Source organism: Diplotaxodon limnothrissa, linkage group LG9 (assembly GCF_057381915.1).
Source record: "Diplotaxodon limnothrissa isolate DT_005_m linkage group LG9, D_limnothrissa_male_GT1.1, whole genome shotgun sequence".
Classification (NCBI taxonomy): domain Eukaryota; kingdom Metazoa; phylum Chordata; class Actinopteri; order Cichliformes; family Cichlidae; genus Diplotaxodon; species Diplotaxodon limnothrissa.
Genome location: NC_140604.1, coordinates 15,505,898 through 15,533,811, shown reverse-complemented (window position 1 = coordinate 15,533,811; position 27,914 = coordinate 15,505,898).

Sequence of the window (27,914 nt, the reverse complement as noted above, 5' to 3'; positions counted from 1 at the left end):
TGCACTGAAGCACCGCAGCAAATTCCTAATGTTGTAAACCTCAACATCTGGCAATAAACCCATTCTGATTCTGATTCTGATTCTGACTTTCTGATTATGTAGCAGCAGTCTGCGTACCCCTTCTGAACCTTTTACTGCTCGTCAGCCAAATCAAAAAAGGAAATGAAAACTTAAAAGAATATTAATGCCATTTTCTATTGTGCCGCACTAGTTTATTAGTTTCTCTCCAGCTGTGACCAGCAGAAACATTAGTAACTAAAAACCCATTATTCATCATCACAAGTGCTAAACAGCCAAATGACAGACTGTTTAGAATAACAAATGAAGGGGCTGCATTTGCAATTAACAAGCTCAAGTGACCTTGTTTTGTGCACGGGGGTCTATTCTTTGGTTTGGCTTTTTCTCAGAATCCTGAAAGATGTTTTGACTTTTGGCAGGAAAGTTATTTTTCTCTATCCTCTAGGATAGGTCTTTATTAACGTTCACTTTTTATTAGTAACACGGTCTGTATGACTAAGTATCACGTTGTTGGACAGTTATTTTCTCCATTGATCTCAATAGGAATAAAGAACCTTGAACTTCTGGAGCCAGTGCTACGAGGAAAACAACTTCATTTCGAACCCAATTGACATTTACAACATTTCTCAATCCAAAAAAAGAAGACAAAAAACAGAGGATGGGTCTCTGTTCTTTGTCTGCTACGTCTAAAGACACAAGACAATAGTTTGTCCTTGAGACTCCTAAGATAACCTAAGCTGCCATGCTTCTGTGTATTATCAACACGTTATTTGGTTTATATGTGAGCATGTACATACACATTAATTTGTGTGCCAAACACAGTTTTACAGACTTTTTTTTTTTTTTACAGCTTTGGCGTTGAGTTTAACGACCACATCAGCTGCTTAAGCCTCTCTGTGAGGGTCACCCCACCAAAGGATCAGAGCTTCCCACTGGATGCATGTGGAAAATGTGTAAACGCCAAGGGAGAGGACATAAGATCGGTTTTGCAGCCTTCTGATAATATATTTTTTAATATATTTTTTCTTTTTCCCCCCTTATTTTAATTATAGAATGAAATCTGTTCATTAAAAGATGAAATACTCTGTAGTTTTATGCATTTCTTTTCTTAATGTTTGACCCCAAGGAGCCATGCTGTCAGGTTTCTTTGATTTACTACCAACTGTTACTCTTTACATACCCCACCGTTAATTGGGTTTATAAATGGATGGTGTAAACGTCTTTACACTGAAATAGAAAACCTCCCAAAATCTTCAGATATTTTAATATGTTATTAAGCAGTAGTTTTACTGGTCCAGCCACCTAAAAGTTGGACCAGCAGAGCCTTAAAATATATAGGATAAAGTCCTGTGTTAATGTTTGCAGTCTAATCCCTTGGAGTAGAAAGTAAACATGACTAACATACATGTCCACTTATGCCATTTCTTTTTAAAACAGCTGGTTTTAACCGCAAGTCATACAAAGCTAGTACAGTAGAGTCCAGGAATAAAAATAAGTAGCTGGAAAAGAAGATAATAAAAGGTCCTCTCAAAGTCTTTAAGAAACACTATATGAGCAACCAGGTTGCAAACTATAGGACGGCCATTCTGGTGGAATACCAGCTGGCAAGTATTATACTAACAGCATGATGTGTTTCTTAAAGTGGCTGTGTAACAATCTGATCACCACAGAGCCCAATAACACAGATCAGGAGACCAGGCAAAAGTTCTTATTTGTTAGTGTTTGTGCGCTAGAGATCAGTCGATTCAAGCCATAAAACACAGAAAGCAATCAGAAATGTACGTAAAGAAAAATGAACGAATGAAGCCAGGTACACAAGAGGTTTAACGTGAGCACATGTTGCAGTGCTTGACATATACATAGCAGTACACATAGAAACAGATAGGTGCAGCTCATTAAAATGGGGCAAACTATCAGAAAGGCATCCCAAAAGGTTGATTCTGTTCATGTGAATGTAGCGTTTTCAGATTACTTTTTGGGATTTCCTGTCTCAAAGGCAAACAATCATAAGTTTCATTGTCATGTACAGATAAACAGTGTAGCCACATTTGGCTCGTGCTCCTCAGCTTTACATGAACATAGAAGTGTGCAGTTAAATTAAAGAAGAAAATAACAATGATAATAATGATAATAATAAAAATAGCAGATAACAAAATACTAAAGTATTAAATATTAAGAGAATTTGAGACAATTGTTTGGTATTTACAGTCTGTGCAAAAAACGTGTGCAGTGAGGATTTAAAGTGGTTTAAAGTGGCAGTGTGTAGAGTCCAGTAGAGAAACAGGGGCAGGAAGTAAAAAAAAAAAACTACCTTAAGAGCCGTGGCTGGTTATTACAGGTTGCATGCTTCTACTATATCTAATATTGTGCCTCATTTGCAACTAAGATTTATAGATTGAGTTCAGTAACATCAGTCAACCAGACAGCGACTTGTGCAGTCCCTCTAGCATCTACTGGAATTAGGGGGATGGCCACCTTGGCCAACATGACCTGATCCACTAGTTTGTGGATTCCTGTTATAAATTCCAATTATGAGATGAATGTTTTGTACACTGCCAACCTCACTTGGGAACAAATAAATCTCTGACGCTTATATTAACCAAAATTTGGGGTTTCCAAGGTGCAGTTTGTATTCACCTAACATTTAAAAGAGACCTGGTTTGATATTAGGAAGGATATGGGTTGTAAAAAAATCTGTCAAATCTTGCTTGTGAATAAGCAAACAGATGAAAACTTTTTTCCTAGAAAGACCAACATTTAAAATGCAGTTAATGTTATATTCAAAATGAGGAGGAAGCCCATGAAGTCATCAGGAAAGGAGTTACAGGAGTCAGAGCCACAGGCAGATTTTCACCTTTGTAGGACTGGAAGTGTTTTTAGAACAGCTATCACCCTCTGGCACCCTAAGAAAGAAGGCAGGTTTAAGGCACTTCTGCATTAGCTTCACTTTTGAGACCTGGAAGCTATGTCCATTTTTATACTGTCTATGGCTGGGCTTACCCTCTGCTATTTGAATCACTGTACTGTGTTTTTTTCCCCCCGATTGGTGCCTTTTGGAGAATTTTATTAAAAATGTCAGATAAAAATTTTGACCTGTAGATGTTTGTGCTTCAGTTTTGGTGACTGGTGAACATCAAGTTTTGTTTACTGTTCTTTTGGTTTACTAAAGCAGAAATGACAGTTTGGTCTTAGGACCTGCAGCTTGCTGCCATCAACTGATGCAGTAGATTTTTCTTGTGGCACTCCACCCTCCCTCAAATTCTGTCACCAAAAAAAACATGTTTAAAGTTTATGAGTGATACCACAGTGGCTACATTCATCTTTCATACAGTCTATAGTTATTGGCCTTCACTAGCTTCACTAACATCTTTAAATAGGTCATCACTGATTACTACCCAATTTTATATCTACTGCAATAGAGCATGTAGAAACTGATGGTTTGGTTACTGACAGACTCAAAGAGCTCCTTACTTGGCTGTAAACTCATAGAAAAATTATATCACTACTCCTCAGGCTTTGGGTCTTCATACCTGACAGTTACATGAGGAGAACCCAACAGAAATCAAAGAATTTGTTTTTTCCCATGTATCCCAGTACCCGAAGAAACCCTTAAATGTGGTTTCACATCAGTATACTGACAGTACTTTGGCTAGCTGCGCCTATGAATACACCAGTTGATCGCTTTTTCCAATGTCTGCTTCCAGATCCTTCCAGGGGATCCTTAAATCTGCTCCAAAGCCAGCAGGGATATGTGTCAGTCTGCCCAGATGGGAGACACCCAAATGAAATCCCTACCAGCAGCCTGATCCGCCTAAGCATGCCCATCTCGACGTGGAGCCGCAGCAACAGCAGCTTCAGTCTGAGGCCCTTCCAGATCACTGAGCTCCAGGAGTGGCAGAGGCCAGCTGCCCTGCAGATAAACCTCATTTCAGTCGATTGCGTCCTCAGTTTCATTCCATCGTTTGGCAACCAGAGCTGGGTGACCATCAGTGAGGGTCAGCATGAAGTCTGACAACAAAAACTGATTCGAAATCAACATTATTTTTCAGCTCAGCTCACTCTTTAAACTGTTTGTGATGTCCAGTTCAGGATAGTTTACAGCATGGCTTTTTAAATAAGTATGCACCAATGTGTACAGAAGCTGATACAGTTTGATATTGTGCAGATATTGACTGTTAGATCAAAATTATAACAACTTAAGTTTGCCTCTTGAGTCTGTTGTTTACTAAAACCTAATAAATTGAAATAATAGGGTTAGTGAACACATTTCTTTTAGTTTGTTTTGAGCAGAGCTGTACAACAGGCACATGTCTAAACTGTATCTTCATGCATCAAATAATGCAGGTAAATAATTTAAGTAGAACGTTAAAAGGAATGCACTATACGTTCCTCTTAGACTTCTCCTTCATTGGCTTTTGCCTTTTTTATCCAGTCGGGCATTTGTTATGAAAAGCATAGACTGTATGTGAAGGATGGAAATGGCATCAGTGAAATCACCCATTTATTTCTGGGCTCTACATTTTGAAGCCTCATTATTGATGCTTATTTCCCCCTTCCCTCGTTTATTTGTTTATTCTTTTTTTTTCTTTTTTTGATATTTTTTACTTACATTACAAATTCTATTATTAGACAAGGATAACCTAAATTAATAAATATTGCAATTTCTTTAATTATGATTTTATTCATTAAGGAGAAAGAGTTACCCAAATCTATCTGGCCCTGTATTTGCCCCTAAAACTAATAACTGGTTGTCTCACCCTTGGCAGAAAGAACTGCAATCAAGCCTTTACTGTAACTGGCAGTAAGTTTTTCCAGTTTGTCCTGTGAAGGAATTTTTGGACACTCTTTCTTGCAACTTTCTTTTAAAAATGCAGCCAAACTGGATGGTTTTCAAACATTTGTCACCTTAAAGCATTTCAGTCTGATCAGACTCCCGACTTTGACTTTGGCTCTTTCAAAACCTTCATTTTGTTTTTTTGCAGAGGTGGACTTAATGGTGCACTTCGGATTTCCTTGTAGGATTAACCTAAGTGGACTTGAGCTCTATAGCACAAACTGATTATTCTCTTTCACGTTTTTCTGGTGAAGAGAGGACTTCATTAAGGTAATGGCCGGCCACTTCGGTGAGGGTTTCACCACTGTTCCAATTTTTCTCTATTTGTGGGTGACACCTCTCACCGTGGTTCTCTGGACTCCCAAAGCTTTAGAAGTGGCTTTATAATCCATTCCAGACTGTCAGATGTCAATGACTTTGTTTCTCAGCTGTTTCTTGAGATCATGATCGGTTGCTTTTTCAAATCTTTTAGATTACATCACTTTGTCAGACAAACTTTTAATTTACACACGGTTCACGAGGCGACCCGGGATGCAGACATTACTGAAGTGAGGGAGCTTTATTAATGGAGGGTGAACATACAAAAGGCGAGGGTGGCGAAAAACAGAACAGAGTAACCTAAACTGGGAAAAGCTAAGCAAAAACAAACTTGAAACCTTGAGACATGAAACAGAGACACAGGGAAACCACATAGGATGACAGAGGGAGATACAAACACTATTTTAAGTGCCACGTCTAAATATTCCTTTAATGCTAATAAGTTGTGCATTTTTAACACATGGCTCTGTCAGGACTGTATTGTTCCTGTGAAATGCAGGAACTGCTGTACTGACTTCATATTTCAGCTGCTTAGGATGACAATTTGAATGCAGACTCTTTCAGTCATGGGACTGTGGCAAAATTCACCATCTTGAGCCACGACTATTGAGATTATCTTTCAAAGGAAGAAAGCAAATGTATGCAAACAAACTGCAAGTTTTATATATTTGTTATCCACATAAATAATCTATGGCGGTTTTATAATAACAAACCAGCAACTTCTTGGCGATTCTTTACATGCATCTCTTGGTGATTTTTTCTCCAATTAAGGTGCTACCAGGATTAAAGTTTGGGCAGAGGAAGAGAAATGATTTACTGTCAAGGTACCTGTGGAGGGGATGCAGACTACCACTGGATGCAGTGCCATAGCTACTTTATGCGATGCTGGAAGTTGTGGAAAAATTGAGTTACTCATTACTGCTATTGTCGTGGCCATGGCAGCATCTAGACCTGCTTACCTTTCTTCTCTCTACCTTTTTTTCTTTTTACTATTCTGACCTTTTCCCACCTCTTTTTCATTCGCTCCGTTTCCAAGGATGTGCACCCTCAGATATCTCAGGCTGAGACTTTTACCGATGCACTTGCTCTCCATCATCTCAGCAATCAGCTGTGTATTTACCTCCAGTGAAAAACTAGTGACATGTTACAACTCTTATACTTGCCTTCATCTCTCATCTCCTTTCCGGGTGAACAGTTAGTCTCAGTCTGTTAGACTCTCTCCATTGGCTGGCGTTTTGAGTCAATCTGTACTCATTAGGCTTCTCTCCTAGCAGGTAAACTCTTACTAAGAAATACTCTAGCTGCCTGTTTATTGGTTGTCTAATGTTATGCACGACATTCACAGCTTATTGAAAGAAATTGGAGAAAGTTTTCTATTAAATCATCTTTCTGACATGGTTGTCCCAATATCTAAAGTAACCTTCTGTTACCTCCTGAAGCCAAATCATCACAACTCAGTTTCCAAAAAAAGTTTTTTTTTTCAGTAGTATCTTTTAACTTTTATAGCTAGAGCACAAAAACCCACATCTGGATAATCTTATTGTCCAACTCAAGTGTCCTGTTATAAAGCATAACAATGATTTATATAGTGATGTATCAGCACTCATTCATTCACCTTTATACTTACTCATTCAGCAGAAACATCAGTGCATGCAATCGCTCCTTTCTGTGTGGGAGCACTTCTCTGTTGCACTTGTGAATTGCTTTTTCATGCAGTCCACCTCAAAAACTCGGGCTTCAGTCAGCGTAGATGGACCATTGTGTCATTTTGATTGATTTTTTGAGAGATTTGAGAAAATCCATGGCTGTGAGTCAGTGGAGGTCAGATATAAAGACAGGGGTTACCTTTGCAGAAATTTGCCTTTATCTTTATCATTTTTATTTGAGTCTAGACACTTTTGCTGAAGACAAGCAGTAAAATATTCTCCTTTCAGTTTCAGTGAGGAATGATGAACCGCTCGCATGCTGAGGGGCATTGCAGAAAAGATTAACTAAAGTTAATTCAAGTCAACTTTGGCCTTAAGAAAATGATACTAGGGTCAACGGGGTGCTGCTAACCTCAGGCAGTTGGCTCTTGGTGCTAATTTGGATACAATTTATATTCAAATGTATAAATCCATGACATTTGCAAACCAGTGGAGAAAAAAACCCAAATTTGTGGCTCTGGAATCCATGTCAATGCTGATTTTAAAATGAGCTCTGTCAGCAGAAAAAAGTGGCTATGTTTAGTAAATCCTGGGACAAATGCAATCAAATCCTCTGCAGACTTACTGCCATAAGTCTGAAAGACTTTTTTAATCCAAGCCTTTCTCAAACATAAATAGTGGCTCATTTTGGTGAATTACTCCATATTTATTCCTCTAATGAGCGTGTGATTGGATATAAATGAATAAAAACAACTGGCTGCACAGATTGTGACGTAGTTTAAATTTTAAATGAAGAAAACTGGGCAGTTATCTTGCATGTTCCCTCTGTAGTTGGTTTGGTTCTCTTCAGGTACTTGAGCTTCCTCCAAATGGCGTCTGTGCTCTCCCTTGGAGGTTGAGGAAGATATTATTTGGGAGGCACTCACATCCAAAGCTGCCAGTTGTGCTGGTTTGGGGTTCTGACCAGAAAGCCTTCTGTATGTTTGGTGAAGTGTTTTGGTCATGTCCTACTGGGAAAAGAGTCCTGCAGCAGACCAGGACATGCTGGAGGGAACTCGTCCTTATCCTTCAAGAAGAACTGGAGTAAGTGGTTGAGGAGAAAGAGGCGTCTCTGCTTAGACTGTTACCCTAGAAAATGGCAAAACGTGGACAGAAAAACAAATTCTAAAAAAGGCCTTTTTATTTGTCATCATGGGTTTGAGAGTTGTTTGTTGTGAATAATTGAATTCATTCAGAAATAAATTACACTGTGCAAAAAGTGATGAGGTCAGACTGCTATCTGGAGCAAAGCTGACTGTGTTTAAAAAAAGATTTAATAATGATCCATGAGATGTATCAGCCTTTTCAAACAATGTTTTATAGTAGGGCACATTCAGTGCTGGTTTAGATCCTTTTGTTGGATTTTTTCACAATAAGAAAAAAAAAATTAATAATGAATAATAGGCATAGGAGAGTAACAAACACGTCACCACAATTGAAGCAAGCTGCTGTCATCTCCAGGCTCTACCACCAAATCAACCACAGACAAACAGATCAATAGCACCAACTTGTTGAAAGGTCACTGTGGTGAAAACACCTCTGAAGAGTCGTGAAATTAGACGTGAAGTTAAAAAGGCCGTCAAACATCACGCATCATGGCTGTTTACCTCCCAGCTGTTTATAATAAGCAGTTTTTGAACCAAGATTTAAGTAGCATAAAAGCATTTCTGTTAATACCCTGAAACCTTATATCCCCCACAGTCTCCTTTAAAAGAGGCTGCATGCTATGCACAGATTATACATGAATCAGAGATTGCCACTTACTCATCTTTCCTTAGCTCAAGCACATATTTACTGACAGATAATGCAAACAATAATTCATGGGTAAACATCTTGGTTTACAGTGATTTCTAGAGCATTCTATCCTTTGTTAACAGAATGCAGAGGGGGTGGAATATTTTTTCCAGCTCTGTTGGCTGTTGCTGCGTGCGTAGAAAGTGCGATCATTTCCATTGTTCCCAGTGAATGCATCGTCTCTCCTTTGTGACCTGATTTGGCACCACCCCTGTCGAAAAAGCGCCCCAAACACAAAGGTGGTAATGCTCGTGCCTTGGAGGGTCTCTTTGTTAAGCCGGTGGGAGTTTGATTTGCCACGGGGAGGAAGAAGGAAGCATTCCACGGGGAACGAGGCCCTGTTTTGCTTGCCCTTATTGCAAAGCATAAGCTGCAAACAGAGCCGGAGGGAATTGAGGAGGTCAGGCAGCCTGATCAATACGCACATTTCCTCGCTAACCATGTTGAATATGTATGGGAGTGTTCTGTCATGCAGCATCTATTTCCCTCTTTATTTCCTACTTGAATGACACTTTTGTGTGCCCTGGCAACAGTCCCATATCCTTCAAAAAATGGCTCGATTTGGAAGGGAGCTACAGTATGAAACACCTACATCACATCACATTCTTTACAGTAGCTGAAGCAAGTATATAGATTTAGATGCTTGGAAATAATCTCAGACCTTGAAAAGTGTTTCATTAATATATATGCCACGAGAAGAATATACCGACTCAGCCCATAATTTATTGAATAAAGACAACTTAAGTGAGGAAAATATAGTTCAAACTTTCTTGAAAATGGGATATATATATATATATATATATATATATATATATATAACACCCAGCACGCCCCTGCGGGCGGTTTATCCTTCAAGCTCGAGTCCTCTACCAGAGGCCTGGGAGCTTGAGGGTCCTGCGCAGTATCTTAGCTGTTCCCAGGACTGCGCTCTTCTGGACAGAGATCTCCGATGTTATTCCCGGGATCTGCTGGAGCCACTCGCCTAGCTTGGGAGTCACCGCACCTAGTGCTCCGATTACCACGGGGACCACCGTTACCTTCACCCTCCACATCCTCTCGAGCTCTTCTCTGAGCCCTTGGTATTTCTCCAGCTTCTCGTGTTCCTTCTTCCTGATGTTGCTGTCATTCGGAACCGCTACATCGATCACTACGGCCGTCTTCTTCTGTTTGTCTACCACCACTATGTCCGGTTGGTTAGCCACCACCATTTTGTCCGTCTGTATCTGGAAGTCCCACAGGATCTTAGCTCGGTCATTCTCCACCACCCTTGGGGGCATCTCCCATTTTGACCTCGGGACTTCCAGGTTATACTCGGCACAGATGTTCCTGTACACTATGCCGGCCACTTGGTTATGGCGTTCCATGTATGCCTTGCCTGCTAGCATCTTGCACCCTGCTGTTATGTGCTGGATTGTTTCTGGGGCATCTTTACACAGCCTGCACCTGGGGTCTTGCCTGGTGTGATAGACCCCAGCCTCTATGGATCTTGTACTCAGAGCTTGTTCTTGTGCTGCCATGATTAGTGCCTCTGTGCTGTCTTTCAGTCCAGCTTTGTCCAGCCACTGGTAGGATTTCTGGATATCAGCCACCTCCTCTATCTGCCGGTGGTACATACCGTGCAGGGGCCTGTCCTTCCATGATGGTTCCTTGTCCCCCTCCTCTTTCTTGGGTTTCTGCTGCCTGAGGTATTCACTGAGCACTTGGTCAGTTGGGGCCATCAATATAATATATATATATATATATATATATATATATATATATATATATATATATATATGGTGTCTGTGCAGTTTGTGATAGTTTTTAAAAAAAAAAGTTTTTCTTTTTTTTAAAGTATATGAACTAATCGTGTCTGAAATAAATGAATACAGATGTATTCTGCCAGTTCATATGTTTCCTCAACCCTGTATAACAGAAAATCAATCAGTGCACCTGCCTCTGGTTCCACAGAGAGCGTTTATATTTTACCTCAGGATTCTTCCACATCTGGACAAGAAATTAAAGCATTAGTAAAAGCTGCTGTTGCTACGAAGGTTTCTGCATTGTTTCGGTAGTTTTTACAAATAGTGCCAGCTGTACAAAACGTCAAGTGGCTGCTTGAGACTGCAAAAGGTAGCCTACCCCCAGAAACACCTGTATTAAAATGTACACTTTTTCCTGTGATGAACATTTTTTCTTTACTCGCCTCCACATTCATTCTTTCGTTCCCGGTGGGTGATGGGCTCTGCCAGGGCTGCCCTTTGTCTCCGGTTCTGTTCATAATTTTTATGGACAGAATTTCTAGGCGCAGCCAAGTGGCGGAGGGCTTTCGCTTTGGTGGCCTCAGAATCTCATCTCTGATTTTTGCGGATGATGTGGTTCTGTTGGCTTCATCGGGTGAGGGCCTCCAGCTCGCACTGGAACGGTTCGCAACCGAGTGTGAAGCAGCGGGAATGAGGATCAGCACCTCCAAAGCTGAGGCCATGGTTCTCAGCCGGAAAAGGGTGGAGTGCCCACTCCGGGTCGGGGATGAGTTCCTGCCCCAAGTGGAGGAGTTCAAGTATCTCGGGGTCTTGTTCGCGAGTGATGGGAGAAGGGAGCCGGAGATCGACAGACGGATTGGGGCTGCAGCTGCAGTAATGCAGACGCTGCACCGGTCCGTCGTGGTGAAGAGGGAGCTGAGTGTAAAAGCGAAGCTCTCAATTTACCGGTCGATCTACGTCCCTACCCTCACCTATGACCACGAGCTGTGGGTAGTGACCGAAAGAACGAGATCGCGGATACAAGCGGCAGAAATGAGCTTCCTCCGAAGGGTGGCTGGCCTCTCCCTTAGAGATAGGGTGAGAAGTTCGGCCATCCGGGAGGGGCTCAGAGTAGAGCAGCTGCTGCTCCACATCGAAAGGAGCCAGCTGAGGTGGTTCGGGCATCTGACAAGGATGCCCCCTGGGCGCCTCCTGAGTGAGGTGTTCCAGGCATGTCCCACCGGGAGGAGGCCCCGGGGCAGACCCAGGACACGCTGGAGAGATTATATCTCTTGGCTGGCCTGGGAACGCCTTGGTATTCCCCCGGATAAGCTGGAGGAGGTGGCTGGGGAGAGGGAGGTCTGGGCCTCTTTGCTTAGGCTGCTGCCCCCGCGACCCGGCCTCGGATAAAGCGGATGAAGATGGATGGATGGATGGATGGATGGATGGGAAAGTAAAAATAAAAATGTCACACTGTGGTATGGTGAACATCTTTCAGTCTACAAAATTACTGGTAGTGGAATTTCACTTCATACAAGTATTGGAAGTATTAGTTGGTTTTATTTCTCTTATGTCTCTATTTCAAATTTCGACAAGTGAATGGATTGTTGTTGTGGTTATTTTTTAAGAAATGCACTTGTGACTGTTAGAGCGCCTATAAATCACTATCAAACCGAGAATCTCAGTTTTATAATAACTGTAATATAAAACCCAACAGTCAGCACAGGTCACTGTGAGCATTTCTGTGGTTTGGTTGTCTGCAAGTTCAGCTATGCAACATTTGCCATCTGTCTGATTAAAAACTAAAAGAAAAATAAAGACAGGTGCAGACTTTCCACTAACACAACTGAATCTAAGTGCATCTCCTGGAAGAACTAGTTTTTAAAAAAATATTTTCACCTATCTCCCTTAGGGTGAGAAGTTCGGCCATCCGGGAGGGGCTCAGAGTAGAGCCGCTGCTCCTCCACATCGAAAGGAGCCAGCTGAGGTGGTTTGGGCATCTGACAAGGATGCCCCCTGGGCGCCTTCTGGGGTTGGTGTTCCGGGCATGTCCTGGGGAGGCTGCAGTTGGTGGTGTGTTTCCAATATTTGTTGACCTACATTTGAAAAATTTCCAAACAACAAAAATCTTCATCTTCTACATTTTCAGTATCACTTCATGATGTTTGTTTGATCCCGGGAAGCCAAATTAGTGATCGATATTAAGACTCGATCAGTTGTGCATCCACACAAGATGTTCCACTGAATGTAATGTTACACTGGTTACCCAGGGAAGCCTGCTAAATAACTTGGGGAATGTTTGATACAAACCGAACAAAATAATACAAATGTATTGTGTTCCTTGTTGTTATTTAGCCCAGCTCATATCACAGCCCCAGGAGATGTATCTCTAACGCATCCAAGTCTTATCGTAATGTGAGAATCATAACAATAAATTTGATGTTTGGCAAAAATTACGAATTCTCTATGCGAAGGAAAAAAGTGCTGCCCTTTGTAATTATGGATTCAAGATGTAAACTCATTGACTGTCTGCTCCCCTGAGACTATTTCTCTCTTGGCATTTAAAAAAAAAACAAAAAAACAATCAACCTGTGGGGAACTTTCAAAATATCCCTGGCTTTAAAAAGAAAACACCCTTAAGCTCTCGCAGTGTCGTGTGCGGCACAGACCTCATTCTGCAAGTCTGTCATTTTCATATCTTCCTACTGCGCCTCGGGCTTTTTAATAATTGAATTAATTATATTGACATTGTTGAGTATCCTCCTCTAATTGTAATAGGCTTGCTGAGATGATAAGAGCGTCTGTCAGGCTGTGAGTCAGAGCTGCTCACCTAGAACCCATCAGCTCTCTCTCTGACATGTATGAATAAGACAAATGAGCCCAGCAGTACTGAAAATGAAGTGTGTGTGCACGGGTGCACAGTATGTGCTTCCAAAGACCTGTTTTTCGTATGAACTTACTGTGACCCGCGTGAATATAAACAATATTCTGTTTATTATTCCTATATTCATTCCTTATGCAAAGCTTCGCCATCTGCTGCATTACCCCGCGCCACCCCAAAGACAGCAAACAGGCAGACAATCTGTAATCTGCAAATGACCGACCAACTGTTTTTCCAGCTTTATGAGATGCTGTAAAAAGTTGTCATTTTATATGAGTTGTCAAAATAAAATAAAAAATGTAGATTCAGATCTTAATTGTTGTGCTTCACCTTGTACCTCCACCTTTTGATTTATATGTTTAACATTGGGTCTATTTTTCTTCTAATTTTCAGTTGATTTTTTTGAAGTTCATTTTTACGCCTACCAATGTTACTTTTTTATATTCTCAGAACTCATCAGAAAGTAAAAGATTTGCTTTGAGTGATGATAATAGAGATGACATAAATGGAAACACAGTTGTTTGCCAATCAATACCAGGTTTAAAGTTTTTCCATAAGTGGTCAAAAAGAACATACAAGATTAGAAAGGTTTTTATATATATATATATTGATATTTTTGCCCTTCAAACTTTGCTGCAAATAGTTGGATGGATTCTTTTTAAAGCAATTGCAGCCTTATAAATGTTTTACATGGTAGCTGGCAGTTTGGTGAGGTAACCTGGTTACATTCCTTCCCATGCCTTCTAAATGGGCCTCCCACAAGCTGGATTGGTTTAATGGGCAATGCTTATGTAGTACACGGTCAAGCTGTCCCCACAGCATCTCAATAAGGAGGTTAATGTCTACCACTGTGCTTTACGTTTTACCACTGGCTGTGGAAATTTTGTACATCAATGTTCTTTGTATCCTGCTGCTAAGTGGCTGTCTCTCTATGGCTGCAGACTTTCCTGCTGGTTGGCACTTCTATATAAACCTGTGTACATAACCAGGCCTTTTCACGCAATATTTAAGAAATGTTGTTTTTAAATATATTGCCATTGTTTAAGGGAATAATTGATCCAAAATCTTCAAATCTGGATTCATGACTTATCTGTTGCCACGATTTTCAGTCCAGTTCTTGTGTAATCTAGCATAGCTCAGCCTTTTCACCCCGTTTCCCTTGCGTAACAATGGCTTCTTTTTGATGGCTTTTTAAAAATGTATTTATAAAGGACATGACTTTTAGATACTGTTCATCTGCAGTAGCAAGTTGTTTTGGGTTTTCCCATATGGAAAACACTATATGAAGTAGGCATAAGATGTGGCCTACTTCATATAGTGAATCATATAAGACTTATATGATTTCCTCATGAAAGTTGCCACTTTCATACATTGTGTTTGTAAGTATCCAAAACATACAAGTTTCATTTATATATTTTTTCTAGGGATCTTATATCTGTTTTCACTCTTTTATGCTTTTCATACAAGTTTCACTCAAGACAGATACAAACTTTATAACATTTATATATCTTTTCCATATGGGTTCCTTTAAGGTCTGACGCTTCTCTTTTTCATTTTCTTTCAACTTTACAGGGTCACAGTGCACACACGGCGAAACATGCCAACATTTAAGTTAATATTTTTTTCTGAATAACCTTGAGAGGCATACAACAGTATGTTTGCACTAACATGCTGTGTTAATTTTGTTATTTTCAGAGATTGAGCTAAAAAAGGGGCACAAATGATGTGCTTTGTGACAGGCTGTTAGTAACAACCTGAAGTGGAGTTTAACTCCACTCTAAAGGACCAAGAAAATAATTGTTTTGGTTGGTGTGGCTGCTTTTGAAGTTGCTCTTATTACTATTATTATTATTATTATTATTATTATTATTATTATTATTATTATTATTATTATTATGTAACTGCATCTGATCCAGATGTTGTTCCCTCTCCTGCCCGGTCAGCATAAACGCTGCTGGCCTCTTGATCAGGTCTTGATTTTTGGTTCCAAATGTTGAACAAAGAAGTTGACCTCAGTCATAAACTGCGTACAAAAGATTGAATTAGCCATGGTAATGTCTACTCTTGGTTTGTCAAATTGTTGAACCTTTGATGTAAGCATTTCGTCGGTTGTCGTTTTAGTTTTGAAATGAGACATCACGAGTGAGCGGTGGCTTTGAAACCAAGAGATATGTGGAGCGACTTGTCAGTTATAAGATAGACCCAAAGTAAAGTACAGTGCACTTTATCATTCATTTTGTCGCTAATGGGAGCCATAATTTACATAATTAACATCACGTTGTATTCAGTAAAACCATAAATTAATCACAAGAGTGTTTACTGAAGTCATCAATCAAGAGAGCCAAGGGTCAATTTTATCACAGACTTCTACACAATCCACAGAAAATGTCATTATGGAGAAAGTCACTATGATGTCATCCACTGGTTATTAAATTCCCCCCATGAAGTCCCATGGCCTGCTCATGCCTGATGTTACGACCCCTACAGCCACTTTGTGACTAGTCTGGCAGTGTGTCGATCTTTAATACCACCCACTGAGCCAGTCCAAGTTTTTACTGGTCCCTTAATAACTTTAATTACTAAGTTAATCTGTAAGAATAAAGCAGAATATAAAGATTTATATTTTATGTCATAAATCAAAGTCTGAAAATATAGTAACTAAAACTAATATAAATGTAATAGAATAAGATGTGAGTTTAACTTCCTATTACTGAACATGTGAATGATCTGCACAACTTGTCAGTTATGTTGGTGGTCTGCATGAATGGTGGGAATGCCCATCAGTATAAATAATAGGATATTTATCTCCTGATGAAGGTGAATAAAGAAGCACCTTTGATGTGCCTTTCCTTAGTATGTAGAGAATTTAGGTGCAATGTAGATAGTTCTGAGTCACTTCTTTCTTTTCGCTAAGAAAAACTAACTATTCAGCTGCACTCTAAATATCTCCATTGATACTAACATACTCAGAATGAGATTGTAATGTGTTCATGTTTACTTTCTTAGTGTACCGTTTTAGGATCCAAGCATTTTCTAAACAAAACACCAGCTAAGGCTGATGGGAATGTCTTTAACTTATGGCTAAAACATGATGAACTGAAGTGGTTGAACTGATTAGTGTTGTCATGGTAACCCATCCCATTTTTACTTTGCTAATGTTAACCTCATGGCAGGGCAGAGGTTCCATCATCTGATGATTATTAACATAATTAACTTTTCAATGTAATGGATCAACTGATAAGTAAACACAGCAATATCCGTACAAATGCAAATATTTTTAAAGCTGTAAAAAATAGGCATTATTTTCATTAGTTCATTTGGTTTTCATATAATTGTTGATTTCTACCCACACAGTTACAGTAGATAACTGCAGAACTCACCTGAAAAGTTTTCAGACTCTGAAGAAACTCTTGTTGGAGAGAGGTGCATTCACTGTCAACTCTGGCAAGCGGGAGATTTTGTCAGCAGGGGGTAGCCAAAACCAATCCTATTAATTTTCTTCCGTTTAACTTTTGTTAAGCATGATAGACTTATCTAAACACTTTGCCACAACTTTTATACTTGATGTATCCATCTTCTGCTCAATAATCTCCAAATCTGCTGCCACAAGGAAGTCCGTACTAGTGAGGTGTGATTCTAATACATAGGTGTAGTTGTAAATTTAAGCCACTGGATTCAGCCAAAAGTCTGAAAAAAACCAAATAAAATGTCAAATGCAAAAGGAAAAAGTCTGTGGATAACAGTCGCCTGTGAGAGGAGATTTAAAAGAGATTTAAAAGATGATAGTCAGGCAAGTTGTCCTTAAGCCCCGACAGGTAAAGCCCTCAGATGTACAACCTTTTATCCACAATACCTTCTGTTTTGGATCGTCTCGTATTAGGTTCAGATTCTCTTAGAGACGAGTGCAAAAAAGCAGCATTACTGTCAGACTTTATTTTATCTTAAAAGGTCACCAAAGAGCAGAACTTGAGCCGAGCAAGAGTTTCAGCGGCCTTAAGACAACCACAGGGTTGTTTCAAGGATATGAGGACTAAGTAAAGGAGGGAAAGAAGGTGCGAATTTCTTATTAACGAAAGGGCTTTTGTGCAAAACTAATGCATATTGGACAAATAACTGTTTTTTAAGCAAAAATTATATCTTAGTGAGCATGTAGTTGTTTCGCCTGCCGTTCCAGCTGATGTCTTCCATTCATTTCTTAATAAAATTCGGTGAGTAATGTGAAGCTGACATTTTGCAAAGATACATACAAATATTTCTGAAGACGTTTGGAGAGAGGGATGTTAATTTTGGCAACCGGAGGCTTGTATCAAAAGTTTCAATGATAGATCTTTATGCCTCTCAGAATCACCTTGTGTACATCACAAAACAAAGAATTAAATATTGAATTAAAGAATAATAATTCTAAAAAGCCAAACTCACAACCAAAACAGAAAATGAAGAAACAGAAAAGTCCAAGAACACAAGATTAAGAGTCCATAAACTCAGGGCCGTGACTTCTTTAGGTACTGTGTGATTCTTTGAATCTGAAGGGCTTGTTTGCTGAAATGCTTGGGACAACCATCGTCAGTTCATCTCTCAAAGAGAGAGAGTTTCTTTAACAATATACCTGTATTTGTAAACAATCGATGAAGTATGGAAACTACATATCTGGTTAACTCCCAGCTAAAAACACCAAAATCTCACCTAAACTGGCAATTACGACCTGGTAACATCTGTTTTTTGGTTACTGTTGTTGCCCTAACGCACGGTGGTGCATGCCAAAAAGAGCCATCACTACAGCTACTGTTCGCTATGTCGTGCTTTGGTGTTGTTTGACTCGTTGTGCACCTGCACACAGCACAGCCGGTGCAGACAGGTTGAAGACATGAGTCTGACTGTGTCAGTCTGTTTTCCACACCACACATTAGTGGTGGAGCTCAGAGATAACTCGCACACCTCAAGTGCCAGTATAAATGGTGTCAGGGCAGTGACTTCACAACTAACGTGGTTACCATAAATAAGGCTTAAGAACAAACTTTCATGCAGAACAATAAATTAGAAATGTCCTGGTTTTATGACTTGTTTTATCATCTGTGTAGTTGTTCACAAAAATGAATTAATTGAAAAGACTGGGAGAAACTGGTTTCATTAATCAGGTAATGATGAGTTCACACATTTATAAAATGGAATAATAATGACAAGCAACCCTCTGCTGAGCTGTACATAGTAGCCAATCATCATTCACTTCCATTAATGTTATAATAATAGCTCGTTGCTTCTTAGTATATGTGATTATGATGATGTGGCCGTTTTACTGTATCTGAAACTTTCAGCACTTATTCGCAGTTTGCTTAAAATAAAACTAAGACTATATTTTCAGTGTCTAGTGTGGTTTAAGTTTAAACTAAGAGCTTGAAATGAAGCCAGTGGAGCATTCCTTTAAATAATTAATTTAAAAAAACTGCTGCAGGCATGTTTGGTGTGACTGCATACTAAGATTCATTCATGTAAAAACAGTCTTATCCAGAGGTTAACGTGTCAAACATTCAGCCAGAGGGCAGCTACTTGTTTGTGGGAGACAAAGTGTCAGAGTGCATCATGTCCAAGGTCCTGGGGAGAAGAGATGCATCAGACACCCAGCTGTAATGGCCTGTAATTAGAGAGCTGATTAGCAGAACTAATGACCCAAGAAATGATCCTTCCCTCATATCTCAGTGTCTTTGGAACTGAGCTGAAACGAGAGATAGGGGACAAACAGTGTAGCTGGACGAAGACGAGGACGGTCCTGCTCTCGTTAACCTAATTATCGTGTATACAGGTAAATAAGTGATGATGGAAGATGATGGGGGAGGTGTTTGGAAGATTTTGGGTGAGAGATGGCTAGTTCTTGTTGTCTTTTTTTTAAGATGATATTTTGCACAGGAGGAAGCTTTCATGACCATCTGTCTTTGAGCAAGGATGAGCCCTCTCTCTATATATTCAGCAGAGTGCTGCAGGCCACGGGGTAATAGGGGGCTTGGGGCACATCAGATGGGGAATAACAGTGGTGATTATCTTCTCTACCTCCTTGAAGTAATAGATGAAAGCCTCGCCATCATGTAATAGGCTACTTAAGTCTGTCAAGGCGGGAGAAATTTTTACCCTGTCCCTATTTGCCTTGCTCCTCTCCCCTCTCTTTGTGGTTAAATACGCTTTGTCTGAATGTCTCTGATGAATAGTACAGGCCCTTTCTTCCTCCCTCTTCCCTGACATGATAATAAAAAAACACATGGGCGATGTGCTTTTAGTTTCCTTCAGGCCAAATCCCCGCAATCAAGAGTAATTTAAGATATGACACATGCAGGCACTAAAGAGCGTTCTGGCCAGGCAGGAATAATCACACTGTTATCCATACTTTGACATCATTAATGAGGCAGATGAGAGGGACAAACCCTGAGGAGAGGAGGAGTAGAAAGAGTCAGATAAATGGCGTTGTTTCGCAAGATCATATAGCTGATGTTTTTACGTGATCATATCACCACCTCAGCAGGAGATGTTATTTAGCTATTTTGGAGGACATGAGGCTAGTTGTTAGCAGCAAGCAGTGACACACCTTCAGTATCTTTGCAGCATTGATCTCAGGGAGCGTGTTATCTTGTTACAAGCTCACCTCTAATGGCTGCTGATGGCTCAGAGCTGGGTTTTAATTTGCATCTATATGGTAATCCTACAGCACCTGCTATATTTTTGCATAATTCTGCATAAAATCCTTATCTGGCTCTTTCACGAGACGTGGAAATGTCCTTTAATGCTCTTATTGGGAAGACAACTGCACGTGTTGGATTCAACTCTGCAGAGCAGATAAAACTATCTAAATGCAAATAAACAGTGTAATTGTGTCAAAACTGATTCAAAGTTTACCATGCCACGGCTGCTGCGGGGCACATTGTTTTAAATCAGACATCCTTCTTCGCTTGTATGATCACATCTTACACCACTATGTTTTTTTTAACTAAAGTCCATGCTCAGCCAAACATAACTTTTCATCCTTTTATCGACTCGGGCAGAGCTGTACTTTGAAATTAATGGAAAATGTCCGCAGTAGTGGTTTGATTCACTGTAACTCATCTTTATTTGCTCTGTTACACGGCTTCTGTAACATTCAGAGTCAGATATCAGCAAATAGCATTGTAAATGCGATATAGAAAAAAACATATAGAAGAGTTTTGCTATTAATGTGTTCCTCGGTAATAGATTTAAAAACAGTCCCTTAGACATACACTCACCAACCACTTTGTTAGGCATACCTTAATAATACTGAGTTTTGCCAAATTGTTCCCTTCAGATTCGCTTTCATTCTTCATGGCACAGATTCAACACAGTCCTGGAAACATTCCTCAGAGAGCTTATTCTATATTGACATGACAGCATCACAGTTGTTGCAGATTTGTCAGCTGCACACATGCAAAGTCAATCTCGTTTTCCCGAAAGTCCTCCGTTGGACTGAGATCTGGTGACCTCAGAGGCCATTTGAGTACAGTGAACTCACTGTCATGTTCGAGAAAACAGTTTGTGAGAGAAATTGGACTTTGTGATATGGTACATTATTCAGCTGAAAGAGGCTATCAAAGATAGGTACACTGTGGTCATAAGGGGATGGACATGGTCAGGACCAAAACTCGGGCAGACTGTAGTGTTAATGATAAATGATCCACAGCTGGTACTAAGGGGCCCAAAGTGTGTGAAATAAGACCACCAACAACAGCACGAACGGTTGCTTTAATGTTGTTTTCACCAAATTCCAACCCTACCATCTGAATCCTGCAGCATCCAGAAATCAAGCTCATCAAACCAGGCAATGTTGTCCAATTTTCTGAGCTTTTATGAATTGGAGACACGATTGACACCCAGTGTGGTCTTCTGCTGCTGTAGCCCATTTGCCTCAAGGTTTGACATGTTGTATATTCAAACATGCTCTTGCAAGTCACATGCAAATCTAGTTTCTAGTTTCTAATTTCTAGTGAGTGGTTATTTGAGTTACTGTTTCCTTTCTAGCTAAGTACTGACATCAACAAGGCATTCACCCAGAGAAGTGCCATTCCTTTGATATTTTCCCTTCTTTAGACCAAGTGCTTGCTCAAAGGGAGGAATTTCATTTGATTGTGGTTTTCTCTATATTATTGTAGGATCTCTACCTTACAATATAAAATGCCTTGAGGTCATGCCTGTTGTAATTTGGCGCTATGTAAATAAAACTGAATTGAACTGACACCAATGATCACACCACGTTCAAAGTCAAAACATCAACAAATACTTCCACATTTCCCTTATTTCAATTTGAAATGAATCAAATTTGTGCAGATAGCACGCACAATTTCTAATTCAGTCTAAACAATACTTTCTACATACTTATCCAGATCCCTCACCTCTGTTATTGCTTTCATCGAAATTCACCTACAGGTTTTCAAATAATCCTGCTTCCAAACAAACTAACCATATAACCACACGGCAAAGCTAAATAAATGAAATTAATTGGTTTGCTGTCTGAAAGTGGTGGGAAAAGTAGTGTTACCCCATGCAGGGATGGTACGAGGGGTTAAAAAACATCTGCTGTGGACTTGATTTAGACACTGGTGCTCATTTCCTGGGAATGAGCAGTGGCGGCACCAGTGGCTCGCGGATGTTTTTAAACCCCTGTTGCATCAAACGTTGCATCCCTAATTAGAGTCTTCATTCAAATCTCTACACGCAGACATCTTACATTCAGTAAAATTGTTGATCTGGTGTGATTTGCACTTTGCAAAGACATCATTATCACCAGTGCTCATCATGAGTAAATATCTTTAAATAACATAAAAATGTTGATCTTTATAACTTCAGAACTTGCTTGAGTGTTTGTTTTGGTGATAGTTCTTTTTAAATGACTGAGTTCTGAGCAAACAGGAACCCCTGGTAAGTAACTCGACATGGTTATGGTGTAAATATGCCAAAAAATAAACAACTACAAACTTAAAACCACAGCTAAATTCTGACTCCCTAGCGTAATGATCTTTAATGCAGTCAAACCTCATAACAGAGTACAATGGTGCATCTCTCAGCTTCAGAGTTCTTTGCAAAACCAACAGCAGTGATCTCAGGTTCACTGTTGATCAAGAAAAGATGCACTTTGCTGGCTAATTTGTGTCACTGTTACAGATATGTTGGCACTAAAGCCCTTTGTTGGCAAGCTACCAAAACATCAGGAGCCCCACAGTAATGACATCCAAGGCTTTTAAACTGAGGTCAGATCCTTAGATGCAACAACTGATTCGGTCTCTTAACTAATCTATAGCCAGTGTTTTGTAGTGTTGTGGCGAGCTGCTGCTTATTTGATAAACAATACATTTATTTTTGGGTTTTTTTATTCAGAGCGTCTCTGAAGGAAAAAAGGGTTAAAAACACATTTCGGCACTTTCAGACAGCGGGGAGAGCCAAATAAAGGCATAGATCTGAAATGGGAGAACAACTAATGAAACTGGCAGCATGTTTTGTTTTTGTGCACAGAGAGCTTTCCCTCACAATGGCCTCCCACATGCGACCGAGGGAGCTCATCAGTAAAAAGTGAAAGCATTAATTACCTGAATAAAGGCAGCTGGCATGGCACTTTTTAAAAATTCACCCTCTTTCAACCTACATGTGAGAGAAGAGATTTCAAAGCGTATTGGGGAGGGAGCAATTTTATGTAGCCTATAAAACCCATTATTCTCTACATAGATGACGGAATTGCAAGATGATATGATTGAAAGGAGGTAATGGTGCCTCTTTCAACAATAACAGTTCCCAGTTTATTTCCCCTAAATTAGGAACACAACAAAGAAAACTTCCCCTGTTGCACAGCCGAGGGGCAATTTTCAGTTGTTGCAGATCACATTCATGCATTCTGACTTCATCGCTTGTTCATAAGAGTTTATTATTGCTATTTACTGCTTCCTTCAGCTTATTACAACTGGTTAAATTGGTTTTGCAGTGTTGCTTCCAGTTTTTCATCCGTAATATGAAGGCTTTCATTCCAGAAATTGTTCTTTTTTTAAGGAAAAAGTATCATCAATTCATCAATAAAATCTGATTGTAAAGGATTTTAAAACACTGTACAAGCTAACGATGTTTCTCCAAACGGCGGATATCTATAGGAGCAAACTTGTCATGTTTGCCCGAACAGAGAGAGAAAGGACAATTGCATCAACCTCCCACCACAAATCCCAAGCCGTGCTGCATGTTGCTGTGTGAAATAAAGCATGAATCTCAAACTGCCATGCTACTCTGGTCCCACTGTGCTGTGTAACCACTCATTACGTGGCCTGGGTTTCAACAGGCACCTACAGACAAATCAAGCTGCTGCAGGTACGCCGAGGGGAAAAATGTGAAGTGCTTCTAATGGCGACAAACCTCAAGGAACACAGTTTCTCTCAAAGTATTTTTGAGAACAGCAAAAAATATACACAATCCTGTTTTAACCTCACATTTTTAAACCACCCGTGTGGGGTTTTTACAAAGTTACGTTGCAGATTCTTTAGTTTGCACCTCTCATGTGTTTGATTTTACATTCAGGCCTCTGTCCACAGACGGACACGAAAACAAACAAGAAGAACTGCATGATTTGTCACCTTTTTGTCACGGACCCGGCTCTGGAGGACTCGGGGGTCCGTGACCAGTTTTGACTGTTGTTATTGTTGTTAGTATTATTATTATTTGGTGATGTGTGCTTTCTCCACAATGCTGTGTTAGTCTGTGTCCCACTCGTATGTATAGGCAGGGTGTGGGTGTATACGTGTGTATGTCTGCGGGTGTGGCTGGAGGATGGAGCACAGCCACCTGCAGGCCTGATAGGTGTGGCCCTGCGAAGGACTGGCCACACCTGAAGTTCCTGCCACACCTGTTGGTGATCAGGGCTCGTCGGGGGAGCTACTTAGGAGAGTGTTGGAGCTCCCACCGGCGCGGGATCATTGAGTTATCGTACCAAGTTAGTGTGTCAGCATATGTCTGTGTTGTTCGTATATGCCCGCCGAGGGTTAGTGTTGACGGCTGCCTCTATGGTTTCCCTGCAGGAGGAAGAGTGGTCCAGAAAGGCAGCACGCACGGGGTGTGCGGAAACACAACAGCGGGGAGCACGAGCACGAGCACAGACGTCGGAGGGAAGCACGCACACGGGGTTCAAGGGAGCAACGGGGAGTTATTGTGTTTACAGTTTTTCACTGTGAATAAAGAGCACTGTTTGCATCGCAGAGTCTGCGTTTTGGGTCCTCCTTTCCCCACATCCCCACGGTCTGCCAGCCAGACCGTGACACTTTTTGTGCATCTTGTACAAATATACTCAAATAAGTTAAACTGTACACATGACTCTTTTTGTTCAGTGTATGGAAAGAATCCTTCTGCATTGCACCATGCACCCATTCCATACCACACTCTTCTTATGTAGTGTAGTAAAAAACAAACAAACATATGTATCTAAGCTGCACGCTTTCACATCTCTCCCTCTGACACGCTGATGTTATTTTTTCCCTGCTGGTTCACCACCTGTAGGCTAATATTTACTCACAGTCTCAACTAAGTAAAGTCACTGGCATTAGTTAAGTCACTTTAGTTAAGGTACATCTGGGTTTGACCCTCTGTTGTTTTCAGAGTTGCCTTAATTCTTCATGGCAGAGAAGATACAAACACTCTCGGAGATGTTTGGTCATTTTGACATGATAGCACGACACAGTTGCTGCAGATTTGTCAGCTGGACATCCATGATGTGAATCTCCCATTACACCACATCCCAAAGGACTATGTAGATCATTTGAGTACTAAACTCATCATCAAGTTTATGAAACCAGTTTGGGATGATTTGAGCTTTGTAACATGATGTGTTATCCTGCAGGAATTAGCCATCAGAAGGGACGGACATGGTCAGCAGCAGTACACAACCAGGTAGGTTGTGGAGTTTAAACAATGCTGAACTGTGGTGTCCAAATGGGCTCAAAGTGTGCCAGGAAAATCTCAGCCACATCATTACGCTACCACCTCATAAATTGGCCAATGCGTTTAACATTGTCTACCATTGTAACATTTAATGTCATCAATTTAAATATAGACTAAAAATATATATTTATTCAACACCATCTACACATTATATTTGTGTTTTAGAATAAACTGCAGCAGAATGTTAAGTTCAAATTTATTTGTAGCTCATGAGGTAAAGCAGGTCACCTACTGATCGGAAGGCTGGTGGTTCGATCCCTGGCTCCTCCAGTTGGCATGTTAAGTATCCTTGGGCTGGATACTAACCCCAAGTTGCTCTCCGATGCATCTATTGGAGTGTGAATGTAGTTAGAGAGCATCAAGTATAGAGAAAGTGCTTGTGAATGGGTGTGAATGCGGCATGTTGTATACAGCGCTTTTAGTACTCCGGGAGAGTAGAAAAGCGCTATAAAAGAATCGGTCCATTTACCATTCATGTACTGCATCAAATTATAACAGTCACCTCGAGGTGCTTTATTTTTTAAGGTAAGGACCCTACAATATTAGTGAAAAACAACAACAACAACAAATTCCCTTTGGTGACAGTGGGAAGAAAAAAATCCCTTTTAACAGAAAGAAACCTCGTGCAGAACCAGGCTCAGAGAGGAGCAGCCATCTGCTGCAATGGGGTGGGGGGAGAGAGAGACAGGAGCAAAGACAAACTATGGAAAGAGATATATGTGCACAATACCTAAACTACATAACTGCATCGTATGAAACAAGTTAAAATCTTTAAAAAAAAAAAAGGAGTTTTCTGAAGAAATCTGAGAATTCAAGAAAAGCCCTTGGGTTAATAGGTTCAAATTTTCAGGTCTGCAACTCCTAAGAGACCTTACCTCATTTAAGTAGGATTTTGAAGTGCCAGCCCGTCTATAAACTCTCAGCTAGCAGCTGGCTAACTCAGACATATAAAGTCCACACGTGGATGGAATCACAATGGCTTTAAATGTTCAAATTTGGCTTTTGAGCTGCCCTCATCTTGGTCTTTCAGAGTCAGAATTTACAGTATTTTCACAAGAGGGTGGATTGATAAGTTAAAGGCTAACATTAGCTCACTTGGTTAGCAAGGTGCATCCGTAAACAGTATGATAGAGTTACCTGCTAACTAGTTCTCACTAGTGCTCATATTATAAGAATACCAGACACAAGCACTAGCTATGTATTATTTAGCAGCCACACATCTTACCTGTGCATAATTGTATGCCTTAATACAATTTAAACATGTTAGTTATATATGAATTCACAATTTCAAAGTTGTAAAAAGGAGGGTAATTAGCTTTAAACCACCAAAATCGTTTTTCCCCCCCAAAGGCCTATAAACAACCTTATTTCTGTTTCTGAAAAGGGGCTTTTAATGTGGCCTCATTATGAGGAACTACTTACCTTTGGAGCCAGCCTTAAGTGGCCCTCCAGTTTTGGCAAATCCATGTGGGCTTTTTTTATTTTCCAACCCTAGAGCTGTTTGTTAAACTCTGAGGCTTGGTCTATGAAGCACTTCAACCAGTACCTGCAAATCTAATCTGTGTAAAAATAAATAAATAAATTTAAAAAGTGTTTCTCCTTTTGGATCATTTACCTCCATCTCAGACTATTCCTAGTATCCGCCTCTGTCACACCAACCATGGAAGCACAAAGTAAAAATAGCAAGTTGCCTTTTCTAGAACTGCAGGTCCAATCAAAGAAGTAAATAAGCTATTTTCACCTTCTGTGGTTCATGTTTTTTTGGTAACTTGGTATTAGCGTTACATAATAAATGTTATGTTGAATGTCAGCCTTCTCCTTCTACCTTTGCAACTGGTCCACACACTGCTAAATTGTTAAATTTCCTTTGAAGTTTGCCAAAAAGTCTCAAGTTTAATATAATATATTGCCTTTCATCTTCCTTTGTTTCTTATGTCAAACACACCACTATCATCAACACCAAGAAATAAAAGAAAGAAAATAGCACTGAAACCATAAATCAACCCACTTTACTGCCTTTAGATGGCATTAAAGTTATGTTAACATCTACAGTATGTGTGCATTTTTGTGTGGGTACAATTAGGAGTGTTAAATTCAGTTAGTTATTTTAGACAGTGTTTGTGATGTACTCCTACCTGAACGTGTTAGAGATCACACCAAGCCTTGTCAGAGCAGAAGTGTCAGAGAAGAAACAAAAGGTGTAGATTGCCAAAAAAGGTGGCTCTGATTGACCTGAGCTGTTTGTCTTTAGGCAGATATCAGTGTGGGCATTTGGAAGTGGGCAGCTGGGGACCTCAACATGGCTGACAGGATCTAATGAAACAGGCAGAGCAGCGGAGCATGGATATGACAGGTAACAGTGGGTAACCGATGGGCAGGGGGCAGCTAAAAACAGATGAAACTCTCACCCTGCTGAGAATCAGGGCACTGACAAGATATGCGAGTTCCAGAGAGACAGTGCAGCAGAACAAACAATATAATGTGTTTAATCTGTTCAATTCTCAAATAAAAGCCAATATTTGAACAATGGCTAGGTCTCACATAATGGCTGGCGTGGTTGACATGAACTAATAAAGGCTGAATAAAAGCTATTAAGGGTAGAGGGTGATTACCATTACTGTCAAATGAACTAAATGAACATTTTAAAAATACATACAGATAATGTAGTTAATTTGACGTCTTGGTCAAATTTCTCAGCACAACCA